Genomic DNA, 7,829 nt, shown 5'->3' with positions numbered 1-7,829 from the left:
TGAACATGTCCGCTGGAAGAAGGTGTGGAGGATGACAATACAGCAATAAAGCAAAGCAATATGGAAGATCAGGAGTAAGATATCTTTTGTGAAAATCTATATCTAGTTGAATCAAATCTAACTGGGACATTGTGCCTTGAAGTCAAATTGTTTCAGTACTCAGCCCAAGATTATTTGCAAAACACCACCGGTGAAAGACAGTTACTAAAAATAGCTTTTGTGCAAAATTTTGAGTTCCCAACTCTATGAGGAGTCTTAAAATGCAGATTTAAATGCCTTCATGAGAGGTCAACAGTTTTGAGTTCTGCCTGTGAATCTTGCAGGGCTTTCACTTTGTAGGAAATACTGAGTGTGTTCTCAATTTAAAAGACGTTTCTGCTCTTTTCCTGAGTCACTCTGTGTCCTTTCTCGCCGAGTTTTCCTCTGCGGTGCTGCCTTCAGTTAATTAGACTCGGTGCCAACACCTGCGTTGATTAATTATAGTTTGCACCTGTGTTCGGTCCACTCGAGCGGCTGCTTCTGTTTGGTCCCTTATGCTTGAGTGGTCTGAGTGGGCGTCTGTCTCCGCGTAAGGTGCCTCGGTGAGTGACGGTCTACCCCGCAGATCCGAGTGCGCATCCTTGACCTTTTTTTTTTTTTTTTTGTTTTGGTCGAGACAGACAACAACACTGACAAATCGCTTTAACCCCCATTCACGTTTCCTGCGACCTTCCCGGAGGTCTCGTTTTAGTCAGATGCACAATTTATCGGTCAGTCTCCGGCTCTGCGTCTCGGTGCCATTTGACAAAGTGCAGCGGAGCTGATGCTCAAGTGTGTGAGCGCTTATGTAACCGCTCCAGCAAACGGTCTGAATATGAAATCGCCACACAAGCGTTACGCTGTTTGTATTTTCCTTTCAAGTGGTGGGAGACTGTGGGCGAAATGAGGATCCGTGACTTATGAACACTTCAAAATTCGCAGGGAAAAAAAAGCAACCATTACTGCTCAAAGCAATCAAAATAATTTTTAAGGAAAGGAGAGCAAAACACTGACACATCTTCACACTGTTATTTTGGTAAAGTGTCAGAGCAATATTACTCGCTTCTGGCATTCATCTCCTTTCCTTACGACTATAATCCATAGCTATATCCTCTCCTGCTGCAACATGCTAACAAAACCTACACAGTGGACGAAGTTAGCAGTTTGATCTTGTCCCCTTTCCCTTTTAGAAGACACTGAACCCTGAAGCTCACAGTGTTTGAACCTGTGTGCAACGCTTTGAATGAATGAGCGGGAAAACGTGACTCTGAAGCGCTCCATCTACAAATGGAAGGCCATTTATCAAGTGGCAAACATTGCACGTATAGTCAATTAAATCATGTGACTGCAAGGCCTGGCAGGCTCGTGGAACCGAATAATGTGTCGGACAACGCACAAGTCAAATATTAACGCTCCTTTGGTCTCTTGCAACAAAAGTCTGACTGTTTAGCTGCTACAGATCACAGCGTTGTTGCTAACTGGTGCTGTACAGAAAGCACGCAGTGGATTTATTTCTGACAGAAAGTGAAATTACGCCTATAAGAGCAATGAAACCGAGCCATCAAAGTTTCAAACTTAAATTACCCCCGAGGCCAGAGTTAGAATTATTCTCATGTGCGTTTGCATTACGACTTCCTTGTGCATCGAAATAACAATAAGATTTATGATCGGTACGGGGCAGTATGGGGATGAGATACTTACACAATGAGTCTGCAATCACTGCAATTTGCATCATCGTTGCTGCAGAATAACACATATAGTTGTTAAAACAGCTGATGACAAATTAACATCTGTTTTGGAAGTCCATGTTGAAAGCCTTCAAAAAACCATGTTAACAAGCTTGAAGCTGTTCCGTCGAGATAGATTAAGACTTAGGCAGACTTTAATGATTCACAAGGGAAATTAATAGGTCAGAGTAGCTTAACTGTTACAAAAAGATGAGCTGTTTTAGGGCTTGATAGAGTTTTGTATAAAAGACGCTCTGTAGCGTTCGCTGTGGCAGCGGAGCCGAATCAGTCCGCTGCTTCATTGTAAAACAAGATATGATGACCTTGTCTTTATTTTTAACACTTTTTAATGCATGTCTTATTTTTAACAGTGGGGAAACAGGCGATGTGAGGGCAGCCCAAAATGAGCGGCAAGTCCTCATTTAAAGGAAAAAGGTGGCAGAACAAAAATAGAACTTGAAAGCTTGTTTCTCTCCTGCGACGGGACACTCGTTCCTGTTTACAGACTCTCATTTCGTGTCAATTCGTGCGTGGGATTTCCTTCCCAGTCTGTTTTTATACATACACACATATATATATATATTTCCTATCTATCACGTGCCTCCCTCCTGTGTGTCTTGAGTTAATATGGCTGAGAGACTTGGCAACTATTATTTAATTACATACACACACACACCTGTTGCAGTGGGCCATAAATAGCGTGTCTTTGCTTTGATATGAAATTCTGGATCCTGCTAGATGTGTTGCCTGTATTCCTGTTTGGTAGTCCGGCTGTTTCCCAGCAGATTATAACTTGGTGTGTGGAGCCACAGTTTGCTTACACTGCATGTAGCTTCTTGAAGCATACATTGAAAGTATAGCTGTAAATGTGGACCTTAGCTCACAGCGTGTATTATTTTCCTGCCAGCAGTCATTGTATAACTGTAGTTATATGACAGTATAATTGAGAGAGTCATTCTAGAATTAATTGTAGTCTTAAATTATGTGATTTTGTTTGTGTCTCTGAAGAAAAATGGCTAATTAAATCTCTTCAGACACAGATCACGACGGCGGAATAGCTCATTTTTGTGTTCCTCTTGACCTTTCGCAAAGGTGCTCATCTCTCAAGGAAGCTCTGCTCGTTCACAGCAGTGAGAATGGTGACGAGCGCAATTTAATTGCTGAAAATTATTTGAGTTGCGTAACAGGTTACATCACAGATTTCTTCTGCTTTCTTCTCCAGCCTTCACCCGCTCCTTGCCATGTCTTAGTGCATGGGAAAATCACTTGAAAATTTAGCGCGGCAGTGAGAGCTGAGCATTTATTCAGCTAAAAGGCTTTGTTTGTTGCGGTTCCCAACAGTTGTGTCACATTTCCCAACAGGCCGAGCCTTTAAAGCGCAGAAATCAAAGTTCATCCATGCTTGAATTTTCTGTGTAGATGAATTTAAAGCTGCCTCCTCATTTGGCCTCGGTGATGGATTTCTCTTGTGCATGAACGCACTTGACTCCCTCTGGAGCATCTGCACTTTACGGGGACCTGCAACGTCTCATTTCTATTCCTCGGCATAAACTGGTTATAAATACAGAGATGAGTGGGTGTAACTGTGGCTGCTGCACATTTCTGTAGTGAATAAAGGGTAAAGGTAAAAAAGCAGAATACAAGGAGTTTTTCACTCAAGTTGCACCTTGTTACATGCACGACATGATCACAGTCTGTTCATAATAAGATGTGACAAGTCATCCTCGGAAAGCCCAGGCCTGTATTTAACAACATTAACAATACATGGGCTAAGGTGTTGTGCTTAATGGGAAAAACACCTATTTTCTGTCTGACAAGTCAAGAAATCTAACAAATAAATCTTATAAAATGACTATCACTTCACTTCAGAGTTTTGGATGACAACATCGGTGGTTCTGAAACTGCAACTGGGAGAGACGAGCCTTGACACTTTAGTCACTGAGACACACAGCTATTAAAATGCAGAATGAAAGTCTCACCTCAGGTTTTCACAGAAGAACTGACATCCATAACCGTTTTTTTTTATCTACACTCGCTCCCTGATCTGGTACGATAGTCTGAGTAATATCCTGTAGCGCTGATCTATAATCTTCACATCACGAGGCTAGAGGGTACACATCTGAAAGTAATCGTGTAAGTTTCTCCTTAACCCTTTTTTTTATTTTTTTTATGTTTTTTTTTTAATTGATTTTAAAACTCTTATAGCCTGACTCCAGCTTAGGGAGCGCGTCTGTGTGGATGGATGGGCCAGCAAAACATTATTTGTTTCTCTTAACTCTATAGCCACCTTAGCTCTATAACCACCAAAGATGTCCTCAGTGGTGTGAGGTTACCAGGCAACAAATGCAAAGGAAAGTTAGGGTCATGGGGAAGTTTTTTCCGAGAAGCTTCATCACAGCACTGTCACATCGTTTATTTTGTTCTCGGTATTCTAAGTATTAGAGGACAGGACCTAACGACCTAACAACATCATTTAGGGTTTGGCCGAGTTCATTTGGGAGTTACATCCTGTAAACACGTTTCTCACTTTGAACTGAATGGGGTCAACTGTTAGTCTCTCACATGAAGTCTTCTTTAGCGGATCACGTCCCAGCTCCAGACTTTCTTTCTTTTTTTTTTCTAAACAAATATGTGTATGTGTTATGAGCTGTTGTTTGCTCTAACATAAAGTCTGGAAGCACGGGAACGCGGCTCGACTGGCAAAGTTCAGCTACATGCCAGCTAGAATCTCCTATAATTAACACCACGCGTCTCATTTGTCTGTTTTCTGTGTTGCAACTTTCAGGCAAAGGTCCGGGTTATTGCTGTGAGGTTGCCAGGCAACTCTAAATTAATGAGAACCTTTTTGTTTTTTACGCCTGCAGACACTTTGGAGTTTGAATATATTTGGGGTTGGGAGGAAAAGAAAGACAAAGTGCAGTAAATGAATAAAGCAGGTGCGGGACTTTTTTCTTCGTCTTATTTCACTTTTACAGGGGACGGGAGAACGTGCTGTGCAGCCACTGTAGCAGAACTATACAGTCTGTTTTTACCAAAGGGTCCCGGCCTATTCCTGATGAATGAACTATCATGTGGCCTTCTCTTCCAGATGCAATAAATTTCCTTTCATTTTCTTTCTCTTCAGTGCCAATTGACGAATGATGCAATTATAACCCAGTGGCAGGAAGTAGCGGGCCAGTGTCAGAAATAGAGACACAGAGAGATTAAAGGGAGCCAGAATCCATGGATGAACACGGGCATTAATACTGCACCTTTCAAATAAAGAGCATCCGTTCAACTTACACAGGTTAGCTAATACGGAGGATGAAAGGCGTTTTAAAAAAGATATGAGCTGTGACATCTGTTGTGACTCCACAGTGATCTACGCGTCGTCTCCTGTGAATAATAGAGCCTGATCTAAACGCTTGTCTGACTTTAGGGAAAAAAATAAAACTGACTACCCGCTGGTTTGCCATCGCTACTGGCACCTTACTACCATCCTTGAGTATGAAAGTAGTGTCGCAGAGTACTGCAGAGTCTTTAGTTCAAAGGGCATCAGGTTTGTCATTCTTCATGATCATGATTGACAGGTTTACAAAAATACAGGGACTCAGGAGAACCCTAACATCTGCACTGTGCTGTCAAAGCAAAAACAGGTCTAATGGAGTAGACGTTAATGCCTTGGGCGAAGTCTATCTGCTGTGTAGCCTATCAGACATGCTTCAACTTCTTGGAGACATCTCCATTAGAGAAAATAAAGTAACCCTTTTCTTTTAAATTCCTGTTTTTGGATCACAGCGTTTTCCCATCTTATCTTGGAGCAGGTCAGCTACGCACTAAAGATCATTTTCGTGGTGCAATATGTTAAAAGCGACACCAGTGGGTTGCTGTCATTTCCATCTATCAAGGACACCTTCTCTAACTACATGTATTCATGTTCCGCGGGGAGCATTGGAGCAGTAAAGGTCAGGATGTCATTTATCCTCCCACCGTGAGAGGATATCCTATCTGCAACACCCTGGACACAACAGGAAAATGCAGGGAAAGGTCAGAGTTTAAATAGTGCTCCCTCCACCTTAAAGAGCTGGACTTGCGACTGAAAAGGTAAATGAAGGACTGGAAGTTTTGTTCTTTTTATTATCAAAATAATAACATTTCTATAATGTACATTATAGTATATCATAGAAGGATATTAGGTGCTTATTAGTTTCAAAACTCCTTGTGTCCAGCTGTTAACCAGGGAGAATACAGCCTCATAACGCACCCTCTACGCAGACATATTTGAGGAGTTGTGGCTTTAAGAATTAGAGAAGGAGTGGCTAACTAGTCTGACTGAAGGATAGCCAGAGAAAGGGACGTGTGAGTGGGAGAGGATCAACGGGGCTTTCCCCCCATCCCCCCTCTCTCAGTGTCCACTGCTGTAGTGCCCTTGAGAGAGTCTACTAACCTTGCATCTACCCAGGAGCTTCACTTGGATACCCGCCGCTCTAGTGTGCGCGCTCACCGTTCATAAATAAGCTGAACGCAAGAGGTCCAGTTTCTTGAATGTAAAACGTGTGTTGCCTTCAAAGGGAGGCCATGAGCTCAAGGTTATGACATGGGAAGTCGTGCACACAAAAAGCTTGACCCACAAGTCCTGATACGTAGCTGTCAGAAGCAAGATGCAAAGGGTAAATGAAAGGGATGAGGCCCTTGAACTTATCAAAACGTGACATTTCAGATTGCAAATGGTCAGCAAGACTTTCATAATGTACTGTTTCATACATATTTAATCATCTAGAGTAGACCATAGGTCTTCAACAGGGAGCCCGTGACCCCTAGGGGGTCTGCAGAGGTACTGCAGGGGGGCTGCAAAATCTTTGGTTGATAAGACATTTTTATATATATATATATATATACATACATACACATATATATATATTCTTAATTTTGCTCCACAAACACCCTACCAAACACATGTTTGAAATAAAATTTTTTTACATTTGAACCTGTATTTGAATAGCTTAATACTGAATGCAAAATTATAATAATAATGTGTATTTATAAATAACAACACATATAGTAGATAGAGCGTTCCTACTTGATCTCTCCATCAGTTTGAGGGTCCTTGGCCTGAAAAACGTCGAAAACCCCTGACCTAGACAAGACATTTTGGACATATTGAACATTTTCAGCTGAGATGGGAGCTATACAGTGGTTGTTTCTGCTAACAATTCTCCACTCCAACAGTACTCTCCTATGTTCAGTCTGAATTTGTAGTCATCTCTCCTTGATCTGTGCACAGAAACTAAATCTAAAAAAAAAATAAAGGGGTAAAGAAAAACATCACAAGGTCAATTATAAGCTCAATGAAACTGTAGAATGGGACCGTCTGCAAAGGACCTGTCACGTAAAGTCATTACTCACACACAAGTCAGTCACCCACACACATTTCCAGCCCGCTCTCTGTAAGTGCTGGGTAACCTCCCCGCTGCTCTCCGTGTACTTCTCCAACCAAAGACGGTCGTGGTCGGCGGCTGAGTCATCGCTTGACTCTGATGTCACCGCAGAGAGAATCGCTAATGAACCAAGCAATTTCCACCCAGGCTGGCTCTGTGGGCTCCTCTCAGTAAGCTAAAGCATATCATGAGTAGCATTTCAAGTGCTTTGAGTGTCTGCAACAACTCACATGTACAGTAACAGAAGCTCTGCGCTCAGAGTAAATCAGAGAAAGTGTAAAATTTGTGGACTGTGGCTGCTTAAACACTCAAAGAATGGCTCCAGGACCAACAGAGGGCTCAAATCAATTGTTTACTGCGTCTATATAAAGCACGTCTGCAATCCCAGACCTGTGAATCATATCACAGTAGCCCTCATCGAGTCGTGAGCTGTGTCCGGCCTGGTCTAACGCAGCATCTGAGGGTGTGCTAATGGCTCACTGACAGGGACGGGGCTGGAAGGTGACGCACAATGTCACTCTCCATCTTCAGAGTCATTAAGTAACATGTCACTGTTCATTAAGAGGAACCGCCATCGGCTTCAGTCAGAGTGTCTTCTCTCCATTTGTCGTTGATTGCTTGTTGTATTTCTGTATTTGTTTTGCAAGAAAGTCGGGGATGGCCTAAG

Source organism: Mugil cephalus, chromosome 21, assembly GCF_022458985.1.
Source record: "Mugil cephalus isolate CIBA_MC_2020 chromosome 21, CIBA_Mcephalus_1.1, whole genome shotgun sequence".
Taxonomy (NCBI): domain Eukaryota; kingdom Metazoa; phylum Chordata; class Actinopteri; order Mugiliformes; family Mugilidae; genus Mugil; species Mugil cephalus.
The sequence above is the reverse complement of the archived record's forward strand: the minus strand, read 5'-3'. Positions refer to the sequence as shown.